Source organism: Oenanthe melanoleuca, chromosome 11, assembly GCF_029582105.1.
Source record: "Oenanthe melanoleuca isolate GR-GAL-2019-014 chromosome 11, OMel1.0, whole genome shotgun sequence".
In the NCBI taxonomy this organism is placed as follows: Eukaryota; Metazoa; Chordata; class Aves; order Passeriformes; family Muscicapidae; genus Oenanthe; species Oenanthe melanoleuca.
In genome coordinates, this window is record NC_079345.1 from 7101366 (window position 1) to 7113870 (window position 12505).

General features: G+C 48.3%; 1 protein-coding gene across 4 annotated transcripts in view; it reads right to left on the reverse strand.

The window, feature by feature from the left end:
- Nucleotides 1-12505, reverse strand: part of PLEKHG4 (pleckstrin homology and RhoGEF domain containing G4) — an 85572-nt gene that overhangs the window by 71846 nt on the left and 1221 nt on the right. The window lies entirely within an intron of this gene.

The window sequence follows — 12505 nt, forward strand, 5'->3', positions numbered from 1 at the left end:
TGCGACTCCTCGTTATTCAAAGCTGTTTGCCTCTCATGAAAGGCTCTACTCCAGGAGCCAGGAATTTTCTGCAGTTTGAGATGCCTCACATCAGGATTCACAAAACACGTGTGAACAGGGCTGCATGTGGTCCCTGAGCACACCCAGTGATACTTAGGATACCTGTTCAGGGATCAGAGGCAATGGATTGCCTGCATCCACCTTCATTTGAGAGAACCTGCCAGCCAGAGCCTGCCCATAGTGTCAGGACCAATTCCAGTGCTGGAGGCCAAATTCTGAGTTATTGCATGGGTGTAAATCAAGAGAGCTTGCCAAAAAGTAACAATAAAAAATATATATATAAAGCTGTACATATCTGGAGAAAGAATCAGGATTGCTCCTTTTCTGTTTTAGAGGGGATTCCTTGGGCTAACTTACAGCCAGTGGGAGTAAATTTTGCTGCAAAACCAAATGAAAGTTTACTCAGGTGTCTGGCCAGAACCTCATCTGATCTAAATCCACCTCCTTTCACTAGAGACAAAAAAAGCACTTCAGCTGCTGACCCAGAAGCCCTACAGCCTTCTGTAGAACAGGAACAACTGCATGGACATGCCTGAAAATATACTTCAGTCCCACAGCAAGATTGAGAGGGAAAGTTAAATAAAGCACTGCCACAACAGCTTACATCACAGCTGGGGAACAGTACAACGAGGGCATCAGGAGGAAACAGTTTCACTGCTTCCACTCCATGACAGTACATCACTGCAAATGCCTGAGAAAGTTCAACAGTCTCAGAGCAAGCCGGAACTGACCTGCAGCCCAGCAGAGATGAAGTTCCTCACACAAGCCTTCCCATCTCTCACAGCTTAACAATCTCCAAGTTCCTCCTTTAGAGGTTTGGGTGTTTAAGCACAATATAAACTCCCTGTTCTGATGCAAAGCCACCTTGTAGGACAGCCTGTGGGACTGCATAGGAGAGGTGAAGACACCCAGGGGATGCCTCTACAATCCCTGCCTGCAACAAGCTGGCAGAATTACAGTGACAGGCAAACCACACGCTGCCTGTGGGACAGTACTGCTTCCTTACCTTTTCTGCTGTTTCTCCTGATGTCAGCAACAAGCAAGGCTAGATGGCAGCAGGCTCCTAAAGTGTCCACACCTTTCCTAAGAGACCAGCTGCCTCCTGCAATACTCAAGTCCAATGCAACCAGATAAACAGAGGTCAAGGAGCTATTTTTCATATGCATAGAATCATAGATTATCCTGAGTTGAAATTCTTAATCCAATATTCTTAACCCAAGAATTCCAAAAGTAAGAGCCTTATGTGCACACACTCAAGTGCTGAATTTTAGGGATGAGCATTTAACCCCAATTCTAAATAGAAGGAGAAGGCTGTTTGAAACTATTTACTTTCCACTCAGAAAAAAAAACAACCAAAAACTAACCCTCTGGTGATACCAACCTGTTCCAGCAAGTACCTGTGACCTTGTCAGATAAAACTGGCCTTCACACAGGTACTCTCCCACCCCACCAGTCACCTTCTTGGGCACTATCACAGTAGCATTGCTGCTGGCAGCATTTGACAATCTCCTTCTGACCCTCCACAGCCCACAAGTTCAAAATATCAGTCAAAACCAGCTGGGGTTGGTTCTGCACCATCTTCTGTCCCCATGCCCTGTTTGAGCAAAATTCTTTCAGATATCAATCCCTTCCCAAAACAAATTTGTTAAGTTCACTGTTGCAAATAAAACAAAGAAGTCAAAATATTTGCACATGAGTCAGTGCATCGCTCTAAGGTTCTCACACCATTCCTGCTGCCTTAGCCTTCACAAAACAATTATTAACATTGGCACCAAATCAAAAATTCTTTATATGGTTAAAATAAACCAGGTTGTACATTATCCTTCCTTTAGTAAAATACAGATTAACCATAGCCTGTAGCCATTGCAGAGTGCAGTGCTGAGCACAGAGGCTTTATCTCCCTCTGGCTAGATTATACCACAAAGCCATGATAGCTGTGTAGGTTTCTAAGGGATAGAGAGAAGGTTTCAACCACTACCTTTTGGTGGAAAGAGATGTTTGAACCAATCTCTGCTAATTCTGCAGGAAAAGCCCCAAAGTGGAAGTAGATTCCCACATTCCACTGTGCTGCATGGGACTGTAGCACCAGCATCCCTGGGAGGCTACAGAACAAGGTACAGAATGAGGCTACATAACATGGCAGCCTCCATGTACTGCAGGTGAATGTGGAGCTGACACTGCTTCTCAGTGCTCCCACCCAGGATGGTCATCCAGGAATAGCTCCTGCCTGGATGGAGGGTGAAACATGCCAGTGCCTCAGAAGCCAAATTGAAAATACAGAGGGTAGAACAGAAGAGCTTGGAGCCTCCAACAGCAACAGATTGTCCTTCAATAAGGGACTCATTAACCCAGCTCACAATCCTAGGGATGGGACTGCTTATTTGCACTAATTAACTTCTCAGATTGCAGAGGGGCTGGAGGAAAGCACCTCAGCCAGGACTGCAAGAGGCCTCATGGTCTGCTGTGGAATGCCAGAGCACAGATGGGCAGCCTCACGCATCCAGCCTGCCAGCAGGGCCAGCTGCCATGCACGTGGAGGAAACAGGGTTTGCAGGCCTAGGCAACTCATACAAACCAGAGAAAGGGACAGTGCCTTGTGATCCTGAGGCTCATAAACCTGAAGTCTAGAGCCCATCTCACCTACATCATGGAATCATAGAATGAGTAAGGTTTGAAGTGACTACTGGAGGTCATGTAGTCCAAATTCCCTGCTCCAGAGTGCCCTAGACCATGCTAGGAGTCCCCTAGACCCCTTCAGGGTCCCCTAGAGCATCTTACTCCAGACAGCTTTTTAATATTTCCAGAGAAGGAGGCTCCACAATCTCTGAGCAACTAGTTCCAGAGGTTCCATCCCTTGTCTCAAACAGCCAACATAACTTCCAGCAGGCATAACGAGAAACTTTTGTGACCTGGGATAAGTGAATTGCACTTGGAGAAAACTAAACAAACTAAACCAAATAAGGATCCATGGAGAGGGCACTCCTGCCCCAGCACATTTCCACTACAACCAGCGCACAGTGGTCCCCAAGAACTAGCAGAGCCTGGCACAGGAGTCTGCTGAAAAAAACAGCCTCCTTCAGGGACTGCAGGTTTTAAACTTCCCTGCTTCCAACACTATTACCACATCCCTCTCACAAGAAAGGTCCTGGACATGTGCTCCTTTTCAGCCACTGAGCACAAACACCAGCAGGAGCACTTTCTAAGAAAGCCAGAGAGCATCTCCGCAAGCAAAAGGAGGCTTGGGATTCAAATGATTCTTTGTCAATAGCACGGGAAGATCTATAAACTCCAGCTCACTGCCAGCACTCCACCACACCTCCCAAAAGAGAAACATGCTTTTAAAATAACTCCTCTATAAATGAAGACGCTAAATAAAGCCCAGGTTAAGGTCATGTCCGGCCAAACTGGCTTTCACTGCTGCTCAGCTGAGAGCCAGCTGCAGGGGCTGGAGCACAGGGAGGAAAAAGGAAAGCACCACATGAGGATGGGATGGGCTCCATGGGCTGGGCTCCATGGGCTGAGCCTTGTGACAGGAACAACCCAGCATGGTCCCACCCAGGAGGCCAGGGGAGCAGTGAGAACACATGAGGACTTCACAACTGGCAAAGGGCTTCCATCTGAACAGGGGGTGGGTGGGCTGCCCTCTCTCCCCTGCATATCACAGGAGCCACGGATGCTGTGACAAATAGAACAATAAAGACTGTTGTGGCAAAGCTCTGCTGCTCAGCCCTTAAAGCCACACTCCAACATAAACTGCAGCAAGAACCAGGAGTCAATCAGAAATGAGGCTACAAGTTCCTGGGCAGAAGAGGAGCCAGTAGTTGTTGCAACCCTGCTCAGGGGACACATCTACTTCTCCTGGTGCAAGCAGACACTGCAGGTTGGAAGAGGAGCCTGTCATGAGGCATCTTGAGTAACCAGGAGCTTTTTGGGCTTTTCTAGGTGCACTGATTGAATTTTCTGCCTACCTTTGTGGGCATGAAGAGAGCAATATAGCAGCTTCAGCCACTGGGAACTCCTGTCATTCTACATTTCTTTCTTACTCAGGACTGAACTTCTTCCTCTTTGGGACCTATTGCTCACCAATTAAGTCTGAACCCTGGAGAACCTCCTACAGGTTTGGAGAACAAGAAGTCAGCCTGCCTGAGGAGCAGAGAGGTAATCCCCAGGGCTACACACAGCATCAGAGTATCTGTGCTCTTCTAGCAAGATACAGCAACCCAAGTGGCTCAGGACAATGTAAGTCAGTGCAGGGGAGGCCTGCAATGCTTCTGGACCCACCTGGGACCACAAAGCCTTGGCAGCATTTTCCCTACAACTCATCCAAGCACTTTGCTCATTTTGCCTACAAAGTACTGAGTCTTGGTCAAGGTGAACATGAAGAGGCACAGACCTTCCCTGCTGACAGCCCAGATGCTGTCTGCAGACTACTAAAAATATTGTTTTGGTGAGACCAGACTAACAGTTTGACTAACCCATGACTTATGGCAGTCAATGCTCCTTTTCCACTGGGCTGGCCCATGTAACACACCGAGGATTCATTCTGTAACAGGAATTTAGTTAAAGAACTTACAGCTCTACTCTCACAAACCTACACCCTCATTTGAGCTGCCAAAGAATGAAACTACATGTCCCAAAGTGCCCAGTTAAACCCAGAGCTGCTGTGGCTTGGCAGAGCAAGGAGCAGAGCTGGGCAGGGGAGCAGAGCCCGGCCAGGCTGCACACACTGCCCGCGGTACAGCCAGCCCTGAGTCATCGAGCGGCTCGGCTCCCGCTCAGCAGGGACACCTTGCCAGGAGCTCCCGCAACTTTGCCCTTCTTGTGCCGGCTGCCCGGAGCCCGGCCACGTCCTGCACGCACCCACTTTCTCCCCTCTTGCCCAGGTGCCAAGACACAGTGCAAAGGCAGGACAGGAGAGACCAGAGTGTGAAAAGGTGAGGGGAAGAACCCAACCCTCCCACACCCCAGACTGGAAAGCAGAAATAATAGCAAAACGGGGGAGAGGCAGAGCTCCAAGCAGCACAACAGAGCTCCTGCCCATGGCTCCTAGCCAGCTTTGGGGCTGGGGGAAAAGGAGCTCACAGCAGGCGCTGAGCAGAGCCGGGTTAGCTGGTCCCTCCGCCAGCAAAGGCTGCTGTGCTGCACCACTTGGCTGGGGCTGCTCAGCTCTCAGCTGACGTGAGAAACCTCATTTCCAGTAAAAACAGACCTCTGGGCTTTCCATGAAGCCTTTCCACTTTCTGACACAAAGCTGAAAGACAGGCTGCTTTCCCTTTAAATAAAAGAAACATTTCTGTGTTCAGAAAGATCTTTGGCTAAAAACAAGGCTTGTTTTTCTGACAAAACTTGAGATTTCCCACTCCATTGCTGCAGAGAGGAGAACCCTCCCAGCCCCGTTTCCTGAGCTGTTCTAATCACAGCGGCAATGAGTTCAAGAGAGAAAAATCTTCCCAGAGTAAGTGCCAGCTCCCCCCTCTGCTGCTTGCTCTGAGGCTCAGGGGGAGGCTGAGAAGAGGGCGCCTGCCTTCGGCACCCTGCCTTCCTCTGAATAAAATAATGTATTATTAAGTGGTGCAGCAATAGAGGTAGGCATTCTCACTCCTGTAATTACACCACCTTCCTGTGAGATAACCAGGAACAGCTCTACCTGCTCTTTGGGCTATTGTTTTAGGTTTTTCAGGGAGAAAAGCACAGCACCCAGTTACACTTGGGAGGCAAGTGTTTGCAGTCTCACCCAGGCCAGCTTTGCTGAAGGGCTGTACCTCCAAGAGCAAGCTGCTTTCTGCATGCCATCCCTTGCAGAGGGCATGGCTGGCAGCTGGCTCAGCTCCCCTGCACTGAGGCAGGCAGGACTGCTCCATAGCCTGTGGATAAACCAGCTCCTACAGCTTTGCAGGGAGTGGTGCTCTGCAGACAGAGCTCAGAGAATCATTTCCAGATGCCTCCCTCTGTTCTCCCAGCCCTACTCCGTGTTGACGCGGCTGCGGCAGCCAAAGCAGCTCCTACTGGGCAGCACACAGGATTATCATTCCAGGCACTGCAGGAAAACAAGCGCTTGGAAGCGATTAACTCATGATCTCTCATTTAATTAAACAAAGGGAAAAATGATGTATTTGCTTTTCAGCTCCAAGGTCCCTGTTCTGCGCACGCTGTAGATCTGGGCGTGCGCAGCTGGGGGAAGGCAGGCCCAAAGCTGGGTGATCTCTCCAAGCTCAGGCTTGGTTTGTTTTCACGCAAGGGGGGCACCCCTGGTTCGTTTGAAAGTGAGGCATGACCTTCTGTGAGCTTAGAGCTTTGGAGTGCACAACTACACCAATGCTGTCCTTGGTACAGCCATGTACATCCCTGGCTCTGCACCACACTGCAGGTGGCCTAACACAGGCATTATCCTATGGCAACATGACTGGTACCTGAGCCTGCTCCCCAGCCCAAGACCCCTGTTTACTTAGGTCTAATACAGCACCTTCCCCCTAATTCACCTTACTTCTCTCTACCCTTCAGGCTTTTGTACTCCAGCTTTTCTGGAGAAGAAATTGTAACTTTCTCCTTTGTGCAACATCCAACACATCAGAAGAGATGTTGACAACTGCTGAAGATTAAAGAGACCAAAGTGGGGGTGACCCACAATCCAAGAAAGTTGTCTTTTAGTCAGAGTGGGGAAGAACTGGGAAATTAAGATAAGCATTTCCTCACAGAGACATTTCTTGCTCCCTAACAAGTTCTCAATATGCTGAGCAAGAGGTAGGTCCTTTATCCATAGCAACAAATGAGGCTTGCTTTCAAAAACCAGTTACTTTCCAACAGAAATAGATCAAGGAGATGATACAGATGTTTAAAGGGCAGATGAGTGAACAGATCAAAGCCCTGTCCTTAAACAGACATCTTCAGCTGAAACAAGGGCCTGCAAGTGGATGAGAAGAGCTGCGTATAAAACACCATCCTACAGCTGAATACCAGCTTATTTCGGTTTAGTTTAATCAAAGGATTAAGTCCTTAATCTGAAATAACTGTCTAAGAACAGATTTTTTTTTTTTTTTAATATAACAGGCATAGCTCTAACAATGCAATTAATTAAACTGGTTGTACTCTGTGTGTTGCAAAGCTTTGGGTACTTTTAGAACAATGTTCCCAGCAACATTCCAGACTCATGCTGGAAGAGGGTGAGTGCTGGCAGCCATGGTTTCACTGCCTGTTGTTAGCCATGTGCACCTTTCCACCTCCTCAAGACTGCCTGGAGCTCTTCTCCTCACTCCTGCTGCCAGACTGCACAGGCAGCCCTGCCTTGGGCACCAACACTGGCCATGGCATCGTATGCCACAGTCCAGCCAGGGACCTCCACATTCCAAGTGTCATGTTCCTACAACAGGCTCAGACAAGGCTTGCTAAATCCTGTTAGATATCACAGAGCCAAGAATTTCACAAGCCAGTTCTATACAAGTCCTGAGACATTGCAGCTGACTCCCTTTCTTTACAGGACTCTTTCTACAAATGCACTAAAAACCTTTTTCTCTGCTGTCCAACAAAAGAAATTGCTTGAGCTTATTCACCCTATTATTAGTGACAGCATTTGCTCTGCTCTCAGCTTCAGGCATTGGCATCCATCTGGCAAACCAACCCAAGCAGCAGCATGTTGTGCCCCTTCTCATTTCTGCCTAATGGGTACCAACTAACAGGACACTCCAGGCAGATTAAAGATTTCTTTATACCAGCTATAAAATACCCCAAGTAAATTCCTCACCAAACAGGTCAGCTCATTTTAACACTTAGTCAGAGGCATTAGGCCATGGCCAGCCCCTTGTGTTCAGACACCCATCTGGGGGCATCTTATAACAGATGGGCAGCCGCCTGTGCTCAAAAAGAAAATGATAATCCTTCATCAGGCCAGCTGATGAGAGCCAAAAACAATCTTCATGGGGTCAGTATTTTCTGTGCCAGTGTTGCACACATTCTGGACTCATGTTCAGATCTCATCCCTTCCTTTTGCAAGGTGCGTGAGCTGCTGGACAGATTCCCATGGGGACTGGTGGATTCTCCATGTCATGCAACCTCCATAACTGAGGGTGGATGCCACAGAAAAATTATCCTCTTTTAAAGAGCTCCCAGACTCCATATGGGAGCTAGGTAACACTCTACAGTCCCAATATCCCATAACAGATGAGCCACAGCTCCTTTTGGCCTTAAACACACTGTAATACCATGTGCTCATGAAATACAAGTCCTGCTGCGTGAGAGGGGGACAGAAACCGCTCTGAAGCAGAGCTGCAATTCCAGGTGGGGATGGCTGAGTGCAGGAGAAAGCAGCAAGTGTAGAAGGACCTTCCTTGGAGGAGCACATCCCTGCACACCATTGACAGGAGAAAGCATCCAGCAGCAATGATCAGATGCCTCTTAGGAAGAGGCTGTGAGGAAGGACGAGCCAGAAGGACAGAGCCGGCAGCTCAGAGATGTCCATGGTTATGTCAGCTCAGCCATGCTGACATAGATGCTCCAAGAAGCATCAGTCTGTGCTGAAGCAGAGAGAATGTTCTTGGTCAGAGGGACCCAGATTTATTCCTAGACTCTCTGAGCTCACTGGGGAACAGACACGTGTGTGCTCAAGTTCTCATCTTGCCCCTAAGCAGCAAACCTGGGACAGAATGAGATAAAACATTTCCCCTATATTTGGATACAGCACTAAATGCATGCCTCCCGGAAAGCTAAGTAAATCAGTCATAAATTGAGGGCATTTCTTTCATTAAACTCCCGAGTTAGAAAGGGGTGAACACAGGCTTTTAAAGCTACTGCCTTTATAGATTTTTTTCCCAAACAGAAAACAGTCTCACGTGTCCCATTATTTCCATACATATCAAAGGAGGGTGGAGATTTAACTAGCAATTTCTAAAAGATCTTTGTGCACAGAAGGGATGTATGCCAAAACGTGGGTGGTTATAAGCCCAAACACAAAGGAGAATACATCCACAGGCATTTTTCCCCTTGATCCATTAACGGGTCTGCATACCAGCCTCCTGAGCATATGAGAAGGACCTTGTTCAAAAGGTAAATGTATTCAGCAAGATGACAACAGGCAGCAAATAACCCACATCCTTTAACCATGTTGGAGGCTCAGCAATGCTGGGGTTTTGTTGGGAGGCACTGAGATTTGAAAAGCAGCCTCAGGGAAGGTATCCTCCTGAAGGAACCTGCTCAGGAAGTGTCTGCCACACCTAACACAGGCTGCAAAGCTCAAGGTGGACACCTAGCTAAGGTCATCAGAACTCCAGCAGCTTTCCTTATCTGCAGCATGCAAAACACCATCCAGACACAGCAGTGTGCCCCATGCAGGTGACGATAAGGCCCCACAGAGATTCCCCATTACCACATCCATCAGTGTCCAGGAGGAGCACGTGCAGATGAGCCATTTGATTCCATTCAAATCAATAGCTGGTTGCACCAGCTGGAGCAAGGGTTCATCCTGGGCTTCCCAGGCTGATGGCAGGATGGCAAATCTGAGCAGACAGAAAGACTTTCAGATTCATTCGGTGCTGCTTTGATCTTGGAAGTTTCAGCTTGGTGTTCAGTGATGCAAAAAATAGGATACATATGAAACCAGCACTTACCACAAGAAAGGCCCCATTTTTTGTTAATATTTTAATGAAAGACTAAGCCAGCCAACAGAGATGAGGCACTTGGTGCAGCAGAGAGGTATGAGCATGGTCAAACCTTCAGAACCAATAAGGGCATGTCCACTCACTTCTCTGAGCTGCAAACCAGGTACTACAAGTGGTGCAAAAAACACAGAACATCCCATGGCCAGAAGTGGGCAGCTTTACCCTGGCAAGCTCTCCTTGCTTTTTATTGCCCTTCAGTCAGCAACATCTCTGGTCCTGGCGCTACTACTCACTTTTTCAGACCTTGGCGACACTGAGCTCTGCAGGACTGGAACAGGGGGTTCCATCATATGTAAAAGGAACAAAAATTGCTCTGGTACGAGTACCTTCAGGTGGGTTGCATTTATAGATTCTGCAGGACACCTTGATTGTTTCAACAGAGATTTTTTCAACACTTCAGTGCTAAAGGAGCCTCTAGCCCCTGTGATGTGACTTCCACCCACACTCAGACCAATGCTCAGGTTAAGGCTGTGCACAGCCTGTAGGATGGTTCAAAATTTACACAGATTGGTTACAGACAGGGTTACATGAGACACAATTAGAAAAGGAGGCTCTGTGAGCTAAGCACTATGCCTGTGCTCTAGAATTTAGAGGCAGACATGCTGGCTATCTTGTCTGAAGTGACCAGCACGAGATGCTGACAAGGCTCACATGTTATGATCTCTTCTGCTAGCAGGGTATGCCTTCAGAGCCAATTGCCCATGGGGATAGGTGGTCAGCAGCACTGTCAGAGGGGCTATGCTACAGGATGCTGGTTTTCTGAAAATATGTGCTGACACTCAGCATAGAGTCCTCCTTGGACACCTGCACTGTCTCACTGTAAGCATCTGCTGTTTTCCATTCCCACGTGGTACTAGAATACATTTGGCAATTTCTACAAGGAGATACCTGGATGCAGCTGGCCTGTCACCTGCATTTAGCCATTATTTTTATTGTTACAATGAACAGTATGTTCACCTACCCAGTGCTTTTGAAAAGAAGCTGGGCAAAATGAAAGTTGTCAACCTTGTTACCCCAGAGGAGGTGCTTTCAAACTGCTTCCATGTGCTTAGGATTATGTCTCTGGACTTTGTCTGTGTTCCAACATCTTGCTCATGATTTTGGCACAGAAATAAAGAAAGAAGATCCCCAATGCTTAAAGCTCTTTGTGATTCCCAGACTCATTTCCTTCCCACCCTGGGAGAAGACATAACTGGAGGATAAAAGAAAGCCCTATTTTCTGCTGAAATCCATCCTCTCTCCTACCAGAATAGAGGTGCCACCAGAACTTCTCTGTAGGAAGCACCAGGAAAGGTGAATCTTGGAATACCAGGGAATGAAGACAGATACCAAGTCACAAAAGCCATAATGCATGAGCAAGGTAGAGAAAGCCCAGCCAGGCTCCTGCTCTGCTCTCACCATGGGGTTTCCACAGCTCCAGAAGTCACTTCTACTGGAAGTGGGCTACTTTGGCCCAAGCTGTCTCACCCATTTGGTGCTTTGGGCATCTGCCACAACCTTATGTACCCATTCACACACATCAGCTCTAATACTGAAACGCCATGAAGAGGAATCACCTGCCTCACACAGAGCAGGACAGCCAGCAGTGGTGCTTAGCCAGACCTCCATCAGGAGCCAAGTCTTCAAGAGTCCTGCAGGCTGCTGGAGGCCATGGAAGGTCTCCTGCAGCCCAGCAGACTGACACACATTCACTGAGATTCAAATCTTCTGCCTGCAGGGTTTGTTTGATTTAGCAGGACACAAAAAACTCAAGTTAATCCGAACAGCTTGGAGGTACAGTCACAACTTGGTTGCTCACAGAAATGCACCTGACAAAATGTATATTGGTCTACCACAGTATTGGGAACAGATACCTGCAATGGACCAGAGGTGTCCAGAATATGGCCTCCACACAAAGGCCCCTGCTTCAGACAGCTTTTGCATCACACATTAAAACAACATCAAGGAGGGGGCTGAAGGGGAATCAGAAAGACATCCCCAACTTGAAGGAGCAGAGTAGCTGCAGCCAGTCTTTGCCTCTGGCCTATTAGTGCAGAATTTCACAAGCACTGCTCCAGCCCATATGGTAAAATGCAGCCATGAGACTGCAAGGGATGGCCCCAACCCTGCACAACCCCAAGCAGTGCTCTCTTTTGATTTCAACTTCATAATATAACCTGCATAGACCAAAAATTGCCAGGAACACACTAGGCATGGGGTGAGGGAAAGAGGTCTTCTGATTGGGTTGGAGAAGCAGAAGTGAGATGCCTCCACAGAAGTATAGCAGAGGAGAGCACACCATGGCTCTGACAAGCATGTGAGGGCAAAGAGCACCACAGGATTGTCTGCAGAAGAGCTGGAGGGTGGTAAAGGGAAAAGACATGGGTCTATAAACTTAGCTCAACTTGCAGAAGTCAGAATTCAACTCATCCCTCAATGAAAGCCAAATTTCTGCAGGCTCAGAGCCTGAACTTTTAAAGGGCAAGACACTGCCAGACACACAGCAGTGCAAGCTGCTTGTACTCCTCATGGATTTTGTTCCCTCTGCTGTGGGGAAACAGCCCACAACATGGTAGGACACCTCCAGGAGATTTAGGGCTGCTGGGCACATGGATCTCAGCCTGAGCCTAGGAGCAAACCATCAGAAGTTAGACTGGTGCTCAGTGGGATGTCACCACAGGGCCAGCAATCCCTGCAGCCACTGATAAGCCCAGGGCTGGGCACCTCTGTTTGCAGGGCAGTGCCAGTGTGGCTGGGCAGGAGACAGTCCTGCAGCCACTCCCAAGGAGTCTGGTGCTCTGCTGCCCACTGGGCTCACC